The sequence below is a fragment of the Hordeum vulgare genome, chromosome 3H (genome assembly GCF_904849725.1).
Source record: "Hordeum vulgare subsp. vulgare chromosome 3H, MorexV3_pseudomolecules_assembly, whole genome shotgun sequence".
Lineage (NCBI taxonomy): Eukaryota > Viridiplantae > Streptophyta > Magnoliopsida > Poales > Poaceae > Hordeum > Hordeum vulgare.
The window spans coordinates 278,074,811-278,099,387 of record NC_058520.1 but is presented as its reverse complement, the minus strand read 5'-3'; the positions used below and the strand labels follow the sequence as shown (position 1 = coordinate 278,099,387).

The window sequence follows — 24,577 nt, the reverse complement described above, 5'->3', positions numbered from 1 at the left end:
TTCACGTTTATAAAACATGTCATGGGCCACAAACTTCCCTCTAATCTTATCCTAACACCTCCATCACAACCCACCTAGAACACCTAGCCACCCTTCAGTTTCTGGCCGTCCAATTGAGATCTAACGGTCCGAAAACGGATAAAACCCCTCACGCATAGCCTTCTGTGTTGTATACCAATGACCTAGCCCTCCAAAACTGGAAACCCTAGAGCCCTACCTCATGTTCCATGCCAACCCAACCAGCAACCGCCAGCTCTACCTCCCACCTCCTACGAAGGCCTGCCAAAACCAAGATCCGGCCCACCCGGGCCTCGATCGAGCTGTCGCAGCCTAGCTCCTGCAACCCCAAGCTTGTTGTCCCCATGGATTCCTACTCATCCCGCGTCGTGCCAACCCGGCCTTGAGCCGGCCTAGCATCGCCTCCTCTCCGACCGAGAAAAGAGCCAATGGTGAGCGCGCGACCAGCCTCCGCCTTATGCAGCATCCAGTGCATGTTTTACTATCTTGCGCTCAATCCCTCTATACCCAAGTTCTGCTCTGTTTCAGCCCGATAGTGTGTTTCCTGTGTGGCGAATTCAGCTATTATTTAGTGAATTGCAAAAAACACCCCTAACTTAATGCATACAAAAACTCATGAACATGCATCGGAGAAAAAGTTTTATATATGTAAAATGTTCAAAAAAATCAGTAGAGTAATAATATACAACTCTCACATGTGTTAGAAAATGTTTAATCTTTATATTTGATTAAATTTGCACAATGACCTACAAAACGTTTATTTCATAACTAAAGTATAGATCCTATGCACGTGGTTCCTTCATGTAATTTGTTCTTTGTGATGTGCTCTACCATGCCATGCCATTGGTTTTCATGTAAAACATATACATCATGTCCATTTGTTGCACTTAAGTGGCCTTTGTGCTAAATCTGTTTTTGTTAATGAAAAGTATCATTTTGCAAAGATCATACTAAGCATATCATGTATCCATTTGGACTAGTGCCTATGGAGTAATTCATAGTATGTCATGTCTACTTGCTGCTACTATTTTTGACATGGCATGAAATCCTAAGTCTGAAATTTGTTCATCAACTTAGCATTTTGTCTTTTTAATTGCCATGGATCTATAGCTCTTTTGAGTATGCTCACTTTGGATGTTTTCAAGAGCTGGTTGTGGACTATCATATTGGGTCGTTTGTTACCATGAATAGACTTTGCATCATACTTAATTCTAGCCTCAAACATGTCAACTAGTCAAAAGCTGCTGGTCATATCTACTCTAAAGTTCACCAAGTCCAAGAATCTGTTTGCTTTAGATAGTCCTTTTGTATTGATGCTAGCCATGATTCTGTGCATCTTTTTCTCATGCTCATGTGGAATGAAATGAAGTGCATTATGCCTACTACCATCCTGTTAAATGTCATGCCATAAAAAGTTCTATAGCATATATATTTCTTGTTGTGAATATGTCAAACCCTGTGTTTTTCCTCTCCTCACTAAATCAACATAGCTAAAAATTTAGGACTAATTAATAATTTTGTGTGCTTATGATGCTTGACTTGCTTGCGCTTCCTTGTGTGTTTGTTTGTGATCTAAAATTCACAAAACCCTTCTACTCTCTAGATTCAACTTCTTGATCCAAATCTTTGCCCAGTGACCATACCATGTGTATAGGACCTAAAACATTTTTTACAAAATATTGTTTTGGGCAAAACGCTTTTCTTTAATTTAAGCTTTCAAAACCCCCTGAATTGAGGTTTGTACTACAAGTCCCCAAATTAGGAGAAATGTTTTGCCCCAAATATTTTATTTGGATCCTATTATCAAAACAACTTCCCAAACCCACAAGATTATTATTTTAAAAGTTATTTTCATATTTTTAAGTACATTTTCAAAGGCCAGAAAATGGTCTATTATGGGGAAAAATTATTTTCATGCTCCCAAAATATTTGAGAAAATTTAGGAAAACTCAATGGACATATGGTTTCCATATATAAGAGTTTCAACACATGGTAATTTTTAAAATATTGGACAAAACCCATCAAAACCTTTTCTGCCTATTTCAAGTATTTGAAATAATTCCATAAGAAATTTCTCTTAAATAATTCTAGTAAAATTCTAGCAAGTCACACATGATATATGATGATATTTCCAAGTTTTATCTTAGTCCAAATTGATTTGGTTTACCAAAATATTCCAATGCCCTCTCTCTCCAGATCCAAACTTCAGCAACTTTACATTGCCAAGTATCTCCAATTATTCTCAACCTTTGTGGACGTGTTCTAATCCCTTAATAATGCATCCACACCAAGGTGCGCATCAAGGAGAACAAATCCACTTGTCCAAATCCCCTCAAAACCACTTCTACTTATTTCTAGAATTAGGAATATTTGCATTGTAAAGTTTCCCCAATTGATCCCAATCTTTTTGGGCATGCTCTAATCCTCGAATAATGCCACCACACTAAGTGGTGCATTAGGGGGAATTAATTTGCATGAGTATATGTAAAGAAAACGATTTCTGTTGATTTCTAGGGTCTACCAAGTTTGCACTAGAAACTTTCATCAAATAATCTCAAAATTGGTTGTCAAAATCATTTCCATCTATCTTTCACTTGTGTTAAGTTTCATAGCAAGGGGAATCATTTAGCTAACCGAGACACACATCAAACAGCTTCGTCTCATTGTTCCTTCTCAATGATTGGATGACCAAAAGTGCTCTCCTTGAGCCCAAATTTTCAGCACACCTTCTGCTAGTCCCCCTTTACCGCCAGTAGCAACCCCAACGCCCAACTCCATGATTGAGGGGGTGGAATGCCCAGTTGCACCCCCTGGACAGCAAGAATCCGTCGCTCTCTAAGCTTTCCCTCTCTCCTAGCCATCACCTAGAGCATCCAATGCTCCCTCCGCCTATTTTACTCCTTCTGCAGCTGGTGGACACAAGTGGCCGCGCCAGAGCACGTGCAGGCACGCTCATGCCGGCCAACAGCATGATGTGGAGAATGTTGCAGCGCACTCAAGCCCTGACCCCGCGTCCTGTGGCCACCTCAACCCTCCCTCGTGCGCCCGTTGAGATCCCTCAACGTCTGGGACATACACCGACCCTATCCCCCTCCTCTCTCTCCCTCCTGTGGCATTTGTCGCACGCGGGCCATGTGTGCCCGATAGCTCCAATGAGCAGCATCACACGTGCAAGCTTCTGACTCCCTCTCGCTTCTCCTCTTCTTAGCCGTGGGCACGGACCGCGTCCACGAATGCCACAAACACGGCCTAGGGCACCCCCTTGGTATGTGGCCTTGCCCTCGACCTTGCCATGCTCTCGGTCCATGGTGAGCTTGCCCCCAGGCGATTTAAGCCAGCCCCAAGCACCCCTCATAGCTCTATCCGCTCCCTATCTCTCCTGTGGATTCCCCACACCAGGCAATGACTCGTCCCATGACCTCCTCCTCCTCCTATGGTCGACAACCCCCGCCTCGGGTCCCACTCAAATTCGAGCTCCCCGACAACGCTCTCCCCCTTCAAACCACACTAGGGCACCGCCAACATCCCCACGAGCCCCTCCCAAACTCGTTTTCTTCATTTCGGTGGTCGGAGCACCGCCTCCCATGGCCACTGTCGTTGGTCTCTGCTTCTGCCGGACCCCCTGCTCTGTCGAGCACTCCCCGTCGGTCGTGAGCTATCTACGCCAGTGCATCTCGCCCTCCTAATCATGTCCATCACTGGAGATTTGTGGGGGACGACATGTAGCTCTAATAATCTCCACCGGGATCCGCTCATAACCTCGGTTGGGCACGAGCCAGTGGTATACGATGTCATCCCATCACCCATCAGGGCCCCGCGAGTCGGCCGGAGGACAAGCCACGGACTGGAGGGCCCCACCCGTTTGAGTGGAGACGGGCACCGCTCGGAGCCGCTTCTGCCCAGGAAAGTGCATTTCCTGAGTGCACCTTCGACTTGGGCCTTCGCATGAGCACGACCTAGTTGCTGGGCCAACCATTCCTATCTTGCTCCTCGGGAGCTGATCTGGCCCATATGGTAAAGACCCCTGTCCTTTTCTTTTACCAGGAAAGTTCAAAAATTCAAATTAAACCCAAATCAATTCCAAATTTGATAATTCAAATTCATAGGAGCTTCTAAAATCATGTCCTAGTGAAAAATGTGCTTGCACATTTTTCCAGAAAGCTTTTCTCTATTATTGTGTAAATTCAAATTTCAATTTGAATTATTCAAACCCCACTTCGCAAAATACCTAGAGGGTCCAAATCAACTCCAAATGGAGTGATTCCAATTCCTAAATGTTTCTAACTGTCATGCCCTATTTAACTAGCCTTGGTCAACATTTTTACTATGCTTTATTCTGGCTGGGCCAAATAAATAGCTCCCTTTACCATTTATTCCATCTTAGAAACACCCTAGAAAATTCATTCCAACTCTAAATCCAATAAAACCACTTCCAAAAGTCTTCTAAAACCATGCCTATTAGATGAGTGCCTCCAGTCATTTTTAGGAGAAAATTCTCTCTAAACTTCTTATGGGGCCAGTAAGGCCTCCATTTCCACAATTCCAAAATCCCCGGTGATCCAAATACAACTAAACAAACTTAGGTATCTTTCTTGGGACGAGGGGTGTCCAAGAAACATAAAACTCTTATTTATAGAGCACTTCTATTTATCTGCTTGTTGTGTGGCTTATTGTGGGTGTTTCTGGTGATAGTTGACGAGATATACGAGGTTCTCGGAGTTGGACTGGAAGCCCGTGAAGACCTCGAAGACTTTGTAGAGCCAGGCAAGAAGACCCTTGACCACGACTGGGAACCATTTTATGTATCTCATATGGCACTTTACTTTGTTGCGTTTGAATCTTGTTAAATTGGTGACCTCCTTGGTGGGTTGTCTCCAGTAACTCCATGTTGATACTTGCACTGAGCATGACCCTACATTTCTATGAGGGTTGTGCTGGCGGGAAGTAGTTAGGATGCTAAAGTAGTTTCTACGCAAATGGGATGGCGAATATGCATGGTGACGGAAAAGAAATGATTTCAAGGACTTTATGGAAACCCGTCGGGTGGCACTAATGCCCGAGTGAGATGGTGTTGAGATTAGATGACCACTTGAGAAAGAAGTGGTGTACAAAGACAAGTTGTGTGCGTGTTTTCAAAAACAGAGAGATTTAAGATTTGTCAACCGTCCCAACCTTACATTTGCAACCACGATACCCCTTATTGGACGAGGCTTTGTTGATTACTTTGGTCGATGATAGCAAAGATCCCACATCACTAGTGGCGAGAGGGCGATATTTACCCTCTCGATATGGGGTCGAGCGAGGTAGGGAAACCATGGTATGGTTTTACAAATACTATGCACACCGTTTATACCCCTCTTGGATGGTACAATCTAGAGCAAGTCTTGTATGATATACATCAAGAGGGCAAAGCACCAATGAGTGGACTCTTTGTTTAGTGTCGCCAGGGGAAAGGCATTGTTCGGGTGCTTACCTCGGGTATGTAATATAACACGAGTCATGGATGATACAGAATTTCCCCGAGTCTTGTGGATACAACGTGCAACCTGAGTGGAGTGTAAAACTATTCGAATAGACATTTCCACGATCAAGGATAATTGGGTGGTGCTGGTTAAACTACGACCAATGCTTTCAAAAACTTGGTGTGTGTGTGATAAAGATGATACGTGAGATAAGTTAGATGACTTGACATGATGATTGAACACGAGATGTTCAACCCCTTCTTATATTGATATATGTAACTTGTTCATACAGATATATGCAATCTGTTGATGCTTGCTTGTACAGGTTGATTGATCATGTCATTGCACTGAAAACTAGCTTTCTGCAACTTACCTACTTAGTGTTATATCATGCATTGTTGTTGCATTGATCCAAACATGGGTTCCTTGTGAGTACGTTAAACGTACTAATTTGCTTGCCACTGGTTATTTCATTGGTATGGCATTGAAAGAACAGGATACAATGAAGAATATGTTGGTGGTGTACGTGCGATCTAGGACCTTTCCTAGTCAGAAGGCATGTAGGGTTAAAGCAGATGGCATGGGTTCACGCTATTATTGAAAATTTCTGCTGCAAATATATGAAGACTTGGCCATGAAGTCCATATTCAAATAAAACTGTACGTAATGGATGTAAGACCCTTGTTATTAAATTTTTGTGTGTTCAATGAGCATTCATCTCTGGGATCACTCTGCACGTTCATTCGGTGATCACGACTTATGAGTCGGGGTCCCCATAGAGCTAGTATCAGAGCCATCCTGACTGTAGTAAGCCCTTAGTTAGCATGGACATTAATTAGGAAAAAAATACTTTTCCAAGCCATTCAAAATCACTTACAAAACCAATATATTTCTCATTTCTTCTAAGTTTTCGAAGAAAGATAAGGTTTTTGGCCTTAGGAGTTCCACCCTTTTTCTCTTGGCTCTCCTCATCTGCTTTTCAAAAACTTGCAAACAGTCGCTAGAACCCTTATGCCCATGAGCACTGGGTTCCTTGAACTCCTAATGGGCAACTTGAAAGGAAGCGACCCTGCCAAACGATCACCCACATATTTGGAAGACAGGGTTGGTAGCGCTACAACAAGACGACACCAATAGAAACTACCTTCTCAAGGGATGAAGACATCAAGACTCCGAAGATGGTGACACCGTCAACACTGCCACAAGATGATGCAACCTTTTCCTACAATGATTAGGGCATAAGAGATGCAAGATCATGATATGCATCACTAATAGAGCGACCATGTCCTTACTGTTGTTGTGTTAACAACCACCGGTAGATGTGAACCTCGACATTTGGTCCACCTCACCATAGTGAGTAGGAAAACGGTTCTCCTGATTCCCCGCTCTTGGTGTCGATATTGTCATTAACATAAACGACAGGTCGGAACTCTATAATGCCTTGTTGCTGTCATTGCATAAAGAGTAGTCCAGTCGGAACTCTCGATGCCTTGAAAGATAAGAATACATTGACAGGATTATGAAGACAACACAAGACTCGGTCAAAGACAACCATGAGGAACCACCTTCGTTGTCAGTTCAGCGGATAAGAAGTCGTCACGGATTCTTTAGGAACAAAGCGCATGATTCCGATGAACAACAAAAGGAGACATAGTGACACCCGAAGAAGACTCGGAAGACTGAGCAGACTCCTCTCCAAGACACGAAGCAAGCACGACTATTCAGTCCGAGAACCCCTAGGGTAGGATAGGTCGTTTATACCCTATCCGAAGTTGAGTCCGTGAAATGGTTCGAATGGAACCATGTTGTGTGTTCCTTATTTTTGCTTGTTTTTTCTTTGATAAAAGTCGCACGTTTTCCCTAGGCAACAAATACACGACAATATCACCTACCTCATCTTAATGTTTTGTTCGGCCTTTTTGACACTTGTTTGATTACACCTGCGCTATACCACCCCCTCGGGCACTTCCCTCTATGCTAGTTTCCCTCTTTCCTCATCTCTTCAGTTGAACAGCAGCAAGACAAGATGCACCAAGGATCCACCTCGACAAACAACTAGCACTAAAGACTTTGACTACAATGTACTCAACCAAATTCAACCCCGTAGAGTTATACTTTTCCTTCAAGATTGGAAACCCCTCCCTAGGACAACCTAGACCTCATGAGTTACCCCGGCTCAAACCTATGACCACGTGTTTAAAACAAGGATTTGCGAGAGCACATGTTGAGCTTCAATAACCCCCGCTTAGCACTTGGTTCACTATGGAACTAGTGATCATAGTGAACAAACATCTCCCATTCTGAAGCTAGCACCAGAACCTTGATGCCATAAAAGAGATCGTTTGAGAATATGTGATTAATAGGCAAATGATTTGATATGACTATAATAGGTGTCCTAAGGATGTAGCTAAGCCCATTTGGTGGATCATAAGACTCTTATGTTGGTAGATGAACTTGGTGGATGAAGTTCATAGAGTAGCATAACATAGTTCTCCTTTGAGTAAACTGGATTTAGTAGGACAAATGAAGATCCCACGTTAAAAATTCTTGGTGGTATGATAACTTGATTCTGATAAGTCGTGGTCATGAATTGATAATGATAAAACAAGGGCTTGAAGGAACCAGTAGGAATTCCTGTCAGACGCGAGATCTGAATTTAGATAGGTAATCCTAATAGAGTGTCGACGGTAAATGAGAAAATATGGTTTGGAGTAATTTGGATTTAATCCAATGATCTATATGAGGATACCATGTTTCTCGGTGGATGATAAAATAGAGAAGTTGGAATTGTCAGAATTGATTTAAGGATCTATATAAGCTGGACCTTGGAGTTTACTTGGTCTCATATTGGTAGTTGGTGGGTATACTGCGATAATAGTCCTTGCAGTGATATGTGGAACATGGGAACTCTAGGAGGTATATGGAACCCCATCGATATTGGACTGATATAATATGAGTTTCCTTTGTATAGGAGTGCAATACCTTAATCCTTGGATAGGTTAGTAGGGCACTTGTATTTGTAGTGTCATAATCAAGCTTAGAAGCTTGTAAGCTTTCCCGAGGATTTTTACATAGGGAAACATGTGAGTTGACTATATTATACATAAGAGATTTTGGTTTAGTCCTTATCACAAAAACTTGGAGGTGAATAGCATATGTGATGTTGGAGTTGACATATATGAGATGGCACATTTGATGATACTGGATGATTCTATTTGGAGAAATAGGTAGGACTTTTGGCATCTAGGATATGTGCTCAAGGATGAGAGGTCAGATGTTCACTCGCATCCTAATCCCCTTGAAACCCCTAAGCTTCACCGAGGTATAATATGGTCGGATTATGACCATAGGTCTTGGCTTTAAGTCATTAGGATATGGCCAATACTCCACCTCGACCACCACCAATCATGTCCATGAGGAAGGTGGAAATGAAGAACTAGATTATGTTGGAACACAAACCCCTGGACGAATGACCATCCGGAACAAATGCTCGCTCCTCTCACATATCCCATGAGAAATGTGTTTATGTGATACTTGGAGAAATATATTTTCGTCCTCACGGGTGACGTACTTATTTACCTAGTGAGAGGAAGGTACACCTTAGTCCTATTTGAATAAGCCCTAGGAGCACCAATTGTCATTCTTCTCTAGTGTAAGGTTTTAACTTGAAGAAGTGGACTCCTTGAAGCACCCTCCAAGAAGCACAAGACAATCTTACCCAAGCAATATGAAGAACCACTATGGTCTGGAAGCAACGACTATGAAGAAGAAACATGAGAAGTCAACTACCACTCCTCTACCAGCTACATCGAAAATGTCAAGAAGCATCGACATTCAAGCACAGTGAAGCCCTTCAACAACAAGAGAAATTAAAGAGGCCCTTTTTGGTCCAATCAAGGACATGAGTCGTAAATGGATCATGGTGATGCCCCTATTAAAGGTGGTTCACCCCACTTTTCAAGCCTCAGACCTTGGGGATTGGATGACTGGTTTATGCTTTTGGGTAGCCAGCTCATCTAGGACCCTTCAAAAGCTTTCCTAGATGGTAGAACTCGTTTTCAACACCGAGTCTCTAAACTTTGTCTTAGGGACGAGACTCAACCCACACGTTTTCACAAGAATCTACGAAGAGTCTAGAAGACCCAACGCTCGAAGACACGCTTAAAACATGCGTGTGTGATGATGAAGAAAAATGGCCGAAGACGAATAAATAGCGTACGTGGGTAACTTACTCAAGAAGAAGATCTCAATGAGAAGCCTACATTGAAACACTTCAACACCCCCAAGGTTGAAGACCACCTGCGACTGAGGATCACCTGCTTTAAGGAAGTCATGGATTTCCCTATCAACGGGAAGCTACACCAATACTTGACCCTTCTAGTCCAGCACGAGATATCTAGGTGTGACTAACCAACGTAAGCAACCCCAGGAATATCACGCAGGCACACAACCTTGCCCCATATCTCGACATGGAATACACACTCAAGCCAGACCCTTGCCCGAACATTGTTCACCAAGCCTTTGACCTTTAGCAAAGCCTAGCATATCGCTAGAGCCCTATTAACCCTCAGACAAAGCCAATAGGAGCATTCAAAGTTATATCACCAAGCACTTCAAGATCCATTGGATCAATCACATAGAAGAAGCAACTGGTGACGTGAAGACTACCTCGGACCCAAATTTTCGTATCTCCTCAACGCCTACCCTAGGAATATCACAGACGATATTCTTGTAAGAGGGGCAGGTCTATCACACCATGTGTTTTGCCTCTCTTGAATAAGTCAACATAGCTCAAAAATTAGGGCCAATTAAAAATTTTGTGTGCTTATGATGCTTGACTTGCTTGCTCTTGCTTGTGTGTTTGTTTGTGATTTAAAATTTACAAAAACTGTCCTACTCTCAAGACTCATATTCTTGCTCCAAATATTTGCCCAATGACCATACCATGTGTATAGGACCTCAAACAATTTTTTACAGAATATTATTTTGGTCAAAAACTTTAATTAATTTAATCTTACAAAACCCCTTGAATTGAGGTTTGTACTACAAGTCCCAAAATTAGGAGAAATGTTTTGCCCCAAATATTTTATTTGGATCCTGTTATCAAAACAACTTCTTAAAACATCAAAAATAGTATTTTAAGAGTTACTTTTGTATTCTATATAAATACATTTTTAGAGGCCACAAATGGTCTTTTATAGGGAAAAAGTATTTTCATGCTTCTCAAATATTTGAGAAAATTTAGGGAAACTCGATGGATATATATTTTCCATATATAAGAGATTCAACACATGGGCATGTTCAAAATATTGGATAAAACCCTTCAAAACCTTTTCTGTCTATTTAAAGTTGTTGGGACCCTAGGATCGAGGGTACCCACGCACATCGGCCTGCGGCCCCGGGCGCGGCACAGTCGGATAAGCCTGGTCCGACCCATCGATGAGCCCGGCAAAGAGGATCCTCGCGAGGTCCCTCGCCTCGGGAGGTGAGCACTTGGAGGTCGTCGCCAAGGGCCTTGGGAGGGCGTCCATCGCGACGCTTCCTTCTGAGACCCTCGCAGGGTAGGCCTGCCGAGGGCGACTTGGCGGGGCCCCATCACCCGACGCCTTCACATGGATGAGGCAGGCTATGCAGGCGGCATAGTGGCGGTGCATTGAGGCGAGGACAGGGAGGATTTCCCATTTCGTGCTAAGTAGTCTGGACCAGCTAGTGTGCTCCCGAAGCGGCCCCCAAAGGTTTCCCGTTCGATGCAATGGGACTAAAGCTAGGGGTCTGGACAAGACGGAGGTCATCCCTCAGCCCACCAACGCATCATGAAGAGAAGCTTTTGCAGGCGAAGACCACCTTTGTCATGGCGGACTGGAGTCCTGTCCCCTTTTGAAAATGACCATTGTGGCAACCCTTCCCGCCAATTTTTTTGGGGGGAGAGAACCAAGGCCAGTATATAGGAGAGGCCCGGCCTCCGTAGAAGGGGATCCAATTTCATCCCCGGCTAGGGCAATAATCCACCTTTGTACTTATCTTCCACCTCTAGCAATCCCACCACAAGTAGGAGCAGGGTTTTACACCGCAAGGTGGCCTAAACCTGGGTAAGCTGCCGTGTGTTCTAGCTCGTCTCCTTGTTCGTGCCGCCGAAGAGTCACCGTGAGGCCACGAGGTTGAACATGGTTGGAGAGCAAGCGCACCTCAATGTTCGAACCTTTCCTTGGGTCTACGGAGCCACATACGACATTTGGCGTGCCAGGTAGGGGTGTGCAACCGCTCTCCCACTCTATTTACGCCCCAGCTTCACCGACCCCATGGGTGATGCTCACCGCATGCGCCTGGGAGCTCAGCGCCCGTTACGGGCCTACCAGCGTTGTGGCCACCATCGTCTTTGCCCCCGCCACGCACGGGCAGCAGGGCTTCCTGTGGCCACTGGCGCATCAACAAGGTCGCCCTGCTACGTCCCACATGGCCTTTGCCTTGGCCCGCGTTCACGTGGGGGCCTGAACGTGCAGGCTGTGTTGCTCATGGCGAGCGAACTTCTACGGCACCGCGAGACGGACGGAGGATATGATGCGTGGGTGGACCATATCGTCGAACTCGTCGCCGTCGCCAGGAGGGCCTTGGCACCCTATGCCCCGCTTCGACCCCCGCAATCGGAGACAGAGGGCTCGACGAGTGAGCCGCCCCTAAGTGGTGGCTCGCTCGGCCCGCAGCCTGAGGGGCCCGAGCAGGCCCTGCCTCATGTCGTGCTCCTGCTCCTTAGGGTCCTGGTGACCGACTTCGGACCTCCATCGACCCCCTACGGCGACACACCTTGTAAGGCCGAAGACAAGTTCTACGCCCACCAAAACATGCACTCCCACAACACGGAGGATTGTCAACCGGTCACGATCCTCAAACAGCAAGTGCGCCGCTTGGCACCGGGACCGTGTTTTCCTCGCTGGCCGTAGAGGAGAATACGGTGACCATGCCCACTAACCCCGCAGCAACTTTCACACCCCAAAAATTTAATAATATTTTTATGAAATAAAATATTGCCTAGAATAAAAAATTTGAGAAACAATTTGCTTCATGATTCTTTTCAAGGCTTCTTTCCAAAAACTTTTCCTTTCAAGTGACATTTTAAAGATCATTTAGTTCTTGCACCCTTGCTTGAGACCATTTTAAATACTTTATTTAATTAAATGGGGATATTATTTTAAATTTAACCATGTTTATTTAATATCTAAATTTCCGGGTTTTCAATTGATTTTCGAACGATACCTTTTCCCTAATTTATAAAATTCTTCCCCAAGTAAATAAGTTTGAAAATTATGTTGGAACGTGAATGCTTGCATCAAAACATTTCTTTTCTTCTAACAAATTCATTGGAGACTTTCTTTTTAATATTTTTTCCAAGGTTTCTTTTATTCAAAAATGACTTTTAAATTCCTTTAAGGTTCTGTTTTGTACTACAATCTTTTGATAACTTTTTCTAAAAATTCTACAAAAATTTGTAAGTGACAGGTGATGTCCCTTAACCAATTTTACGCAAAAACTTATCCAAGTGTTTTGGAAAATTTGAGCTTATTAACTTCTTTTCTATTCTGGCCCGAATTGCAGTTTGTACTACAATCCCTAGATATAACCTTTCAAAAATTCTGTAAAACATTTGGGGATGTCAAGTAATGCATGGGATTCACTTTTATGCAAAAGCCCAACTTTGTGCTTTGCAAAAAGTTAGCAAAAAGGACTCAATTTCTGTTCTCGTCTAGTTTGGCACTGTGTACTACAAAAATGTTTTTCCTTGCTCTTATTACCTTGACATTTTCATGCTTGAATACCACCCTACCAAAACCTTAAGTCCATGAGTTGAGCCCCATTGGAGGATTTTAGATGCATGTAATATTAGCCTCAACTTTATGACTAGAAATGATTTGGTGACTTCTGTGGCCACACGAGCTTCCTAGGTGCCCCTGTCATATTGTCGAACACCTAGAATCCATGTCCAGATCTGGCATGATAGTTCTTTGCATTTTAGAGTGGCTTCCCTAACTCTAAAACCTTGTCCATCATCTTGGCCTTAACCCATAGCATGAACCTGTTAAGCTTAAGTAGTTTTGCAAGTGCTTACAAGTGTCGTTCATTGTGTTGAACGGTCTGGGTGCGTGCCCAGAGCGCGCCCGGAGCACACGTTTTGCACGCGCGTGTCTGAGCCGCCGGGTCCCCGCGCCCCTTGCCCTCTATTCAACTATAGAGACACGTCAAACCCCTCCCGACCGATGGTCACCCTGCCCTGTACCGCGCAGCGCTTCGATCGTGGTGGCACGGGAAGCTTGCTGACGGCAATAGTCTGCCGCAGCGACGGCAGCGCCGCCCGTGCCCCTCGAGCGCGCCAGCTGACCACGGTCCCTCCCCTATGTCGTCCTCCAGCTGCTGTTGCACCTCTTGATCCCCTAATGCGCCCTGGTACTCCACTGCTATTGCTAGAGACTGTCGCCATCCAGCCTATCTGAAAGCCTCGGCGAAGCGCCTCGAGCCGGCTATAAAAGGAGGCCTCGAGCCCCATTTGAGCAGCCAGAACCACCCCCCGGACCCTTAGGACCCTCCCCCTCGCTCCAATTCAACCGAAGCTTTCTCCCTGCTCCCCTCCAGCCGCAGCGTCGATGCTGTCCCCGTGCCGCTTCCAGCTACGTGTAGAGCCTCCCCTCCTCCCTGAAGACTCCTCTAGCCCCATGCTCCACCGAGGGACCTATCCCCGACCCCAGTTTATCTTAGGGACCGCCGGTGACGAGGTTCCTCTCTCTCCCGAAGCTGCCATCCGCCATGACAAAAACCATGCCTAGCCTAGAGCTCCCCGGCCGTGTCTACCCCTTCCATGCGACGCGGGTAGTCTTCCTAAGATCGTAGATAGGCCGACCGCCGAGAACGATGGTATGTGCCACCGGCAATTGCCGTGGGAGCCCGCCCTAGTTTTGTCCCAGCGCGCGAGAGGAAGGACACAAACCCAACAGGAGGGCCCCGCCTATCGGTGAGCCAGCCATAGCCCCCGAGTGGCGCATCCCACTTCTGCATTTCCCGCTTAGGAAGCATCCTCCTGTAAGTATGCTTTCGTTTTCAGTAACGTATTATCCCTAAAGCGTTTCATTTTCTTTGCTTTTTTTAAAACAGGAGTTTGATTGATCTTTGACCGCTTGTAATTTTTAAGCCATAACCCCAAATCAATTGATTATTTTCCCTACCTCTCCCAAATTTCATCTAGTTTATTTTAAGGGTTTTTTCAAAATATTCAAACAACTTCTATGTGTTATTTTAAGGATTTGGAGAGGGGGGCTTAATTCAAGATTTTGGGGTACACATCACCCTCCTCAAACTCCAATGGCAAGCATCTTGAACTCTGATTTGCATGAAGTTGTGTGATGTTTACTGTGGTGCATTGGTTGCGTGATTTTACGTTATGTTGATAAAAGTCTCGCATGAAATCATACCTTGCATAAGAGCATGTGATGGATATTTTGTGCTAAGTATGTGGAAGGCAAGTGGTGAGTGGGTACTGCATCATGCCTTGTATGCTATCTTGGTTTGGACAACCTCAGAGTAAGGTGTGTTGCGGTGGAATTGAGAACATGGGATAACATCTCGTGGGCGAGAGTGGTCACTGAAAGCATGTCAGGTGTGATGGTAGTAACAATGAGATAATTCTTTCGGCAATATTGTATGGTACTAACCTTACAGGAAATTTTAAACCTCCTAACTCGACACTAGATCGAGTGTTGTCTGTTTGTCAACTTACTTTTCGTGTTGCCATGGGTTTTCCCGAAAGGGAACACGGTCTAGTAGGTCGTAAACCTATTACCAGGTACACACCTAGTAGAGAGGTCGGGATGAAGGTATCCATGGCCCTGGACTAAATCCATTCATCCGGTCAGGGGCTTGGGTGTTTCTAGTCTGGAACCGAGAGGGAATGATCATTCCCTTTTAGCCGACATAAATTTGACCCCATGCTAGTCGAGGTTGGAGCCTCTCCGTCTTACGGTTTTTCCGAGGTAGCATAGACCGGCTGAGGTCGGTCTTCGCGGGGGGAAACTGGGTGTGTACTGGTTCTGAGAGTTTACTTCTAAAATAGCGTACGTGGGATTAGTCTGAGTGACTATTGAAACCCGTGGGCTGTGGGTAAAGAGTACACCCTGTGCAGATTCAAAACTATTCGAGTAGTCGTGTCCATGGTCAAGGACGACTAGCTGATTAGTCAAGTGTCGGTATGAGTGTCGATCTTCGAAGGAAGTTAAAGAAATCATGAGACTAATCATGAAATATGGTGAATGATTATATTATTATTTTACTATGGACTAACCCCTATGATTATGTTTGTTGAATATCCCTTGGACGGTTCTACCTCCTAGATATTCAACATTTATTATTATTTCTTATAAGCCCTTTCTGTGGTGTCGCTTAGGCGCCCGACTGTGGCATGCTCGTTATTATTTCCTATAAGCCCTTTCCATGGTGTCGCTTAGATGCCCGACTGTGGCCTGCTCGTTATTATTTTCCTATAAGACCTTTCTGTGGTGTCGCTTAGATGCTCAACTGTGGCATTCTTGTTATTGTTTTCTCATAAGCCCTTTCTGTGGTGCCGCTTAAAATCCCAATTGTGGCAACTATTATTACTTGCATGTGAGTCCTTTAGGCGGTGTCGCTCCGACGCCCGAGTGCGGCACACATTTTATAACTTATTCGTTGTTACCCTTCTTTGTTGTTTATACAACACGGGTGTAAACTGCTCATCTACATGAATGCATCCATGAATTAATTTGTATGGCGTGATAAAGTATTTAATGGATTATGCATGCATCACACCTGCCTTAATTATTTGTTTTCTTGATGTTGACGAGTACATCCAAAGTACTCACTGGCTTGTCCCTGGCTGTTCTCTTGGCCAGATTGCGTTCGGAGAGCAGCGCGATGGTGTCAACCCTGGAACATAGGAGTCCAGGATAGGAGCCTTGTGAGATAGAAATTTATCTAGGTCAACTGTACCTATGGGTATGGAGTCCCATGGACGCTGGAGATCCCTCGATTCGCTTCTGCCGTCAACCTCAGACTTTTGTCCAAACCAGTAGACCTTCATGGTCTTGTAACCCAAATTTTGTATTTTGCTTGGATATTCTGTATCAAGTGAGTGTCTACCACCTAACAGTAATCCCGGGGCTAGTGGACACAAAGACCTGTGTAGCGACCCGACTCAAGACGAGTCAAGCCTCTGGTGTTTCCGTACCATCCCAAGATCATGCTGGTACACACACAGTACATAATGTATATATTCAAGAGTTCAATCACACAGCTTTATTAATCGAATCTCATAAAGAGTACTTTATTACAATAAAGGATTACAATAAAGTGGCTGAAGGCCATCTCATGAGATATCTAACGAAGACTAGCGGAAGCATCGGGTAGACGAGTCCATCCGACTCCAAGGGCATGTCGCTGAGCGTAGATCGTAGCCTCACTCCTGGTCGGAAAAGTACTCTGCAACATGATACGTTGCAGCCGTGTAGGTCAGCATATTGAATATGCCAGCAAGTCATCAAAGAGAGGAGTAAAATAATAATCAACTATCTCTACATGCATATTTGGCCGGTGGAGCTAAGTTTTGCATAAAGCCAGTTTTATCCTACAACAAGAGGGGTTGGAAGCAAAATATTACTACATTGTTTGTTGTTAACGAGATGGTTCCGCCAACCAGTTCTCGTACCCAAATAGTTGTTAACACCCACTTCATTATTAAGTTGTGTCGAGAGTTCAGGCGAAATTCAATGCCTTCGGCTCAAGTTGTCCATGACCGTGGACACGGCTAATCAATTAGGTTGAGTACTCTGCAGAGTTTTGCACACGTTCCCCACAAGATTTGATCGCCTCCGGGTTTGTCCTCGCACTTGAGGGTGTTTGAAGACCGGATGATCAAAACATGGTCTTTCAACGGGTCCCTCTGAATCCCTGTCGGTGCCCATCCATTCCTACCGTTCTTCTACATCTGCTAGCACCGCCTGTCCAGAGTCGCCGCGTTGTCCAACCAAACCAGAGCCCATAATGACTTGTGGCTGTGCAGGTAAGCCTTGAGTCTTGAAGTCTCCGTCCGTCTCTTCGAGCCTGGGTGAAGCTTTCCGCAGGATGACATGGCCTCTCCAGCATCCCGGGCATCCACTGGGTTCTCCAGGGAGCCGATCAACCGTCCTTCACCCAGAGTTGCATTGCGTCCGAGGTCTTGAAAATCTTGTCTTAGCCGGTCTTGATTATTTAATCAACCTCGCATCACTCGTGATACACACTCAACCGATAACCCGTCTACTCAAGCATAGCATTAAGAAAATTGTCGTCCCGGGGCCAAGTATCGGGGTTGTTGTTAGCCTACCACATGATACTACAACTTATACTAAAGTTTCCAAGTACCTAGGCAGCATGCAATTGGGCAAAGAAAGGTGATCTACCATGCATCGAAAACATAGGTAAAATAACATGATCAAAATGACTTGCCTTGATGATAGTTGTCTTGCTCGAGCGCTTCTAAGTAACACGCTTCGCACTCCGGATGATCTACCGATACAAACACAAAGCACACCATAAGCACTTCAATCAAGCCACAAGTAAAAATAACATCACAAGTAAGGATTTGCTAAAGCCTAAGTAAAAGATTTCATCACGCCCCGGTATGGCAGAAACTTGTTTCTGTTGAAAACACAAGTGAAAATACTTTAAATTTTTCAAAACTTCTACCACAGTAAGATATAATCACTAGGAAGCAGAAGCAAAAAGAATCAACTCAAAATCATTTTTTAAACTCCTGGAATAGGCAAAACAATGTTTAAACTAAATCTGATCTAACTTATATTTGAAAATTTCAAACATAGACAAATTATATGTTTTTACAAACTACAGGAAATTTGTGAGCTACTGGAAAAAGAATCAATGTCATTGGACTTCGGGATAAAAAGTTGTGGCCAGAACAAAAGAGAAACTTTCTGTTTTTGCAATTTAGACAGAAAAATATAAAGCTAACTAGTACTAAAAAGAGGGTACACGTGGCATGTTGCTATAGGCTGTGGAGGCGTTTGTTGCAATGGTTTGGAGCAAACGGCCGAGGCTAAGCAAACTCGCTGGCTAAAACATAAGTGAACTAAAAAACCCGCTGGTTTTCTAATCTAAACCGAAGAGGTATTTCTAGGATCTAATCTACACCGTTGAGTAGAGATCTAAGGGTAAAAAAAAGAAAAAGAAGAAAGAACAGAGGGATGGAGAAACTACCGTGGCTGTGAAGCTACTCCGGCGAGGGAGAGGATGGCCGCCGGCGAGGGAGGGGCTCCGGGGGCGGTGGAGGAGTCGGGGAGGCGGCGGCGGGGGTCCTCCGGCGAAGGGGGGCCTCGGACGGAGCGGAGAGGGAGTCGGGGCGCTGCTCCACTAGACGGCCGAAGGGCAGCAGGTTCGCTTCTCCGGCGAGGTGGGCTCGGGCGGCGAGGGGACGGGGCGGGGTGGCGGCGAGGGTGGGAACGGGGCGGCTAGGGGGTGGGCTCTTATATAGGCCAGGAGAGGGGAGAGCTAAGGAAGGGGAGAGAGGGAAATCGGGGAAGGAATCCCAAGGTTCGTGGGCTCGGTTTCGGTCGGCACAAAATAGGAAGGAGGAAGAAGAAGCTGGCCGCTGGGATGGAAAGCTTGGCCGCGGGGCCCGCTAGGGAGAGGCTGGGAGGGAAGGGGCAGTCGGCCTACATTTAAGGGATTGGATCCCTCGGGCTGCGGGATTCGGCCCAGGCTTATAAGGCGCTCGGGGCGGCGGCAAAAAGAAAAAAAACTTTTCCTATTTATAACTTTTTCCGAGACAGAAAATCAAAAACGAAAATAAAAGGAAATAAATCAAAATATTAATATAGGGTGCTATATACCAAAAAAATCAGAAAAATATTCTCTACCCGAATAACATTTTTCCAACGCAAAAATATAAACTTTAAAAAAATGTTTTTTTTCAGAAATTCCCAAATTTGCTTTATTTTCTTTTTGCAAATATTTTTGCAAATAATCTTTGGGTTTTCTTGGCTCCAACATTTCAGAAAGTTGCCCGCACTTTGGAGGGTCATTTTCCTCCGCTCTCTCTCTCTTGCGTGCAAGAGAGTATTTTCTCCGGGCATTTCTCGTGCGAGTAAAAATGGAAATGCAAATCAAAAAGACGAAGGAAATTCACGTGCTATATTTATTTCAAACAATATGCGTAGATGCTTAGCTAAATTGTAAAACATTCCCAATTAGGAAAATTGGGATGTTACAACCTGTTTTCTCGAAACTATTTTTTGAAAAACCGGTCGCCACAACCTCGGTATCAGAGCCATGCGGACCATTGGCTAAACCTATCTTAACCAGGTCGCTATCCCTAACCCGGATATTCGTATATCCACAACCGAGCCTAGCCGACCCAATAGCCAACCAAAGTGGTCATGCGACACTTTTGGCAGTCGGTGCCTAACCAGTCAGCCCAGCCTTTAATGTATGTGTGTGTGACAGACACCGGAGTTGTCGCATTCCTTAGCGTGTGATAGAAGACTCCCTATCCTATATAGTAAGGCCTTGCCTCAACCCAACAATCCGCAGCCTTGAGACCACTACCGTAGTAAACCCCCTTGAAGTGCAAAATGCGTGGTGGCGTTCTTTGTAATGAGAACATTGTGTCCGAGCTGGACAGTTCGTAGTCATCCTTGCCGACCTCAGCCGCCAAGTTTTTGGCATAGAAGATCTTCTAGTGTATGTTGTGCGTGAGGAACCTACGAGTGATGCTATTCGTCACTTTTGGACCTCGGTGAACATCTATGGAGGGAGTCCCTCGCTGGGATGCCCTTACCATTTCACTTGTAGAGTAGCCACCAGCGAAGCCCAAGCCCGTCAGCTTGCATCCCAAGAGGCTATAGTCAACCTGCGACATATGTCGCCATGGATGAATAGCGACCGTTCTGCTACTATCCTAGTCATGAAGGCTATGGTAGTCCAACCCAAGTGGCCAGCAAAGACCTTGAGGCAGACTCTGCCTTGGTGCAAGTTGTGCACTATTTGAGAGCACAGGAGGCACTCATCGATCAGATCACCTCTGACCTGGTCATGAACCGCACGCTAACTGCTCGCCGGACACCGGCAAGCCATGAAGCCGCAACAGCCACCAGCAACCAGCCTATGTTGGTTGGAAGACCTATTGGATCTCTAAGGTCTGCCCCAGCCTTTATGTTAGCCGGCCCAGCCATGACCCTGGCGGAATTTCACCGTAGTTTGGATGCCTTTTGCAATGAAGCTATGCCAAGGGTGCGCCATCCGAGACGTCGTCGCCACCGCAACCTTACAGCCCCGTTCCAAGGCCATGTTGACTCTACAGCCATGGAAAATGGAGGAGCCTTATTAGTTACTCAGCCCGTCCGCAAACAGGCCAATGAAGGCAGAGCGAGTCCGTCATAGTAGTTGTCTGTCATTAGTACCATCTTCGCCCTATAACATTGTATTCGTGTGTTGTAATAGACACTGTTTTGAATAAAATTGCAGGATGCCTACGCGCCTTTTTTAAAGGTAGATTTGTGTAGAATAGTCCGCATGACCTTAGATTAAATTTTTGGGCGTGACCACCTAGTCACAAAGCCATCTAACTGAGTAATGTTTCACTTGGGAGTTGAAACCCGAGTTTCCAGCCCAATGAATGAGGCCACACCAGTGTCATGTTGTGTGTCCCTCAAACTAGGCACCTATTGAGACCACTCATGACAGCTCCTAGAACTTCTCACCAAGTGCACTACCGTGAGCCAGTCCACCCCATGACTACCCGTTTGGATACATCCAGAAATTATGGATGCAACCCCACAATGGAAACCATGTTGCGTCACAACCCAGTATAGAGCTGCCCTAGTACAACCATCCCTTGTCCTTTAGGTCATCACCACGAGCGTTGACCCGGCCGTCAGTGGATTTATTCCACACCTTGGCTAGTGGAAATTTTTTAGATTTTCCATCGGTAGGCCGTTGTTGTCAAACAAAGGGGACACCTTCTCCAAACTCCTTCTGGGAGAAGTAGAATGTGTTTCCCCGACCGAGAATATTTTCTCGGGAAGCCCTTGCCCGTATCTCACCGGCCGCCTTTGGAGTGTACGTTAGTCCAGTACTATGTTTTCCGATGCTAGGTGAGTGGCAGTGTATTATTTGATTGCATTGTTGCACCTGCATATGAGTGACTGTGTGCCATATGATTGCCTTGTTTGCGCTTGCATTTGAGTGATCATGTTCCATGTTTTCATGAGTAAACTTGGTTTCTCCCCTAAGAAAATCTCCGGGATGAGATTCATTTTTAAGGGGGATAGTGTTTGTCACACCCCAAAATTTTAATAATATTTTTATGAAATAAAATATTGCCTAGAATAAAAAATTTGAGAAATAATTTGCTTCATGACACTTTTCAAGGCTTCTTTCCAAAAACTTTTTCCTTTCAAGTGACATTTAAAAGATCATTTAGTGCTTGAGCCCTTGATTGAGACCATTTTAAATTCTTTATTTAGTTAAATGGGGAAATTATTTTTAATTTGGCCATATTTATTTAATATTGGAATTTCTGCGTTTTCAGTTGATTTTTGAACCATTCCTTTTCCCTAATTTATAAAACTCTTCCACAAGTAAATACTCCCTCCGTTCCTAAATATAAGACTTTTTAGAGATTTCACTATATACTACATACGGATGTATGTAGTAATATTTTAGTGTAAATTCACTCATTTTACTCTGTATGTAGTCTATAGTCAAATCTCTAAAAGGTCTTATATTTCGTAACGGAGGGAGTATGTTTGAAAATTATGTTGGAACTGGAGTTCTTGCATCAAAACATTTCTTTTATTCTAAAAAATTCATTGGAGACTTTCTTTTTAATATTTTTGCTAAGGTTTGTTTTATTCAGAAATGACTTTTAAATTCCTTTAAGGGCCTTATTTGCACTACAACTTTTTGATAACTTTTTCAAAAAAATCTACAAAATTTTGTAAGTGATAAGTGATGCCCCTTAACCAATTTGATGTAAAAACATATCCAAGTGTTTTCGAAAATTTGAACATATTAACTTATTTTCTATTCTGGTCCAAATTGGAGTTTGTACTACAACCCCTATATATAACCTTTCAAAAATTCTATAAAAAAACTTGGGGATGACAAGTGATGTATGGGATTCACTTTTATGCAAAAGCCCAACTTTGTGCTTTAGAAAAAGTTAGCAAAATGACTTATTTTTTGTACTTGTCCAGTTTTGTACTTTATACTACAACCATGTTTTTCCTTGCTCTTATTGCCTTGATATTTTTGATGCTTGCATACCACCCTACCAAAACCTTAAGTCCATGAGTTGAGCCCCATTGGAGGATTTTAGATGCATGTAATATTAATCTCAACTTTCTGACCAGAAATGATTTTCTCAAACAATTGCATTATCAATTTTTTCTTTTTGACAATCTAACCTTGCCATCCCGACCAACAGGTAAGGGGACCCTGATCTGGTAATTTTGGTGGCCAGAGGAGCTTCCTAGGTGCCCCTGTCATTTTGTCGAACACCTAGAGTCCATGTCCAGATCTGGCATGATAGTTCTTTGCATTTTAGAGTGGCTTCCCATAGCATGAACCTGTTAAGTTTAAGCAGTTTTGAAAGTGCTTAGAAATGCATGTCATTGTGTCAAACGCCCTGGGTGCGTGCCCAGAGCGCGCCCGGAGCGCATGTTTGGCATGCGCGTGTGTGAGCCGCCGCGTCCCCGCGCCCCTTGCCCTCTGGTCATCTGCAGAGGCACGTAAAACCCCTTCCGACCGATGGTCACCCTGCCCTGTGCCGTGCATCCCTTCTACCGTGGAAGCACAGGCAGCTGGTTGATGGCAATAGTCTATCGCAGCGACGGCAGCGCCGCCCGTGCCCCTCCAGCACGCCAGCTGATCGTGGTCCCTCCCCTACATCATCATCCAGCTGCTGTTGCACATGTTGAGCCCCTGCCACCACGCCTGATGCGCCGTGCTACTCCAGTGTCGTTGGCAGAGACTGCCACCGTTGAGCCTATCCAAAAGCCTCGGCGAACTGCCTCGAGCCGGCTATAAAAGGAGGCCTCAAGGCCAATTTGAGCAGCCAGAACCACCCCCTGGACCCTCCCCCTCGCTCCAATTCAACAAGACCTTTCTCCCTGCTCACCTCCGACCACAGCGCCGCTGCCGTCCCCCTGGCGCCTCCGGCTATGTGTAGAGCCTCCCCTCCTCCCTAAGGACTCCTCTATCCCCCTGCTACACCTTGGGACCCATCCCCGACCCCAATTTAGGTCAGGGGCCGCCAGTGACGCGAGGTTCCTCTCTCAACTGCCGCCGCCGTCCGCCATGAGCGAAACCGTGCCTAGCTTCGAGCTCCCCGGTCGTGTCTACCCCTTCCATGCGATGCGGAAAGTCCTCTTCAGCTCCTAGATAGGCCGAGCGCCGGGAACGATGGCATGTGCCACCGGAAATCGCCGCCGGAGCTGGCCCTGGTTCTGTCCCAGTGCACGAGAGGAAGGAGACAAACCCGACAACAGGCCCCGCCTGTCGGTGAGCCAGCCATAGCCCCCCGAGTGGGGCAGCCCACTTCTGCGTTTTCCTGCTTAGGAAATGCCCTCCTACAAGTACGCTTTCGTTTTCAGGAAACATATTATCCCCGAAGCATTTCATTTTTTGTGTTTTATTTTAAAACAGGAGTTTGACTCATCTTTTACCGCTTATAATTTTTAAGCCATAACCCCAAATCAATTGATTCTTTTTCCTACCTCTGTCAAATTTCATCTAGTTTATTTTAAGATTTATTACATAAATATTCAATCAACTTTTATGTGACGTTTTGAATTTGTGTCTTAATTCAAATATTTTCAAAATAGGATTTGGAGAGGGGGGACTTACTTCAAGATTTTGGGGTACACATCACCCTCCTCAAACTCCAAAGGCAAGCATCTTGAACTCTGATTTGCATAAAGTTGTGTGATGTTTTCTATGTTGCATTGATTTCTTGATTTTAGGTTACGTGGATAAAAGTCTCGCCTGAAATCATACCTAGCATAAGAGCATGTGATGGATATTTTGTT

The 24,577-nt window shown here is 44.9% G+C and overlaps 1 long non-coding RNA gene across 1 annotated transcript; it reads left to right on the top strand.

The window, feature by feature from the left end:
* The first annotated feature begins 3,332 nt into the window (after nucleotides 1-3,332).
* On the top strand, nucleotides 3,333-5,194 carry LOC123439874. The gene is made up of 2 exons (XR_006630205.1): nucleotides 3,333-4,032; nucleotides 4,711-5,194. It is a non-coding gene; the product is annotated as an uncharacterized LOC123439874 (long non-coding RNA).
* Nucleotides 5,195-24,577: the final 19,383 nt, after the last annotated feature.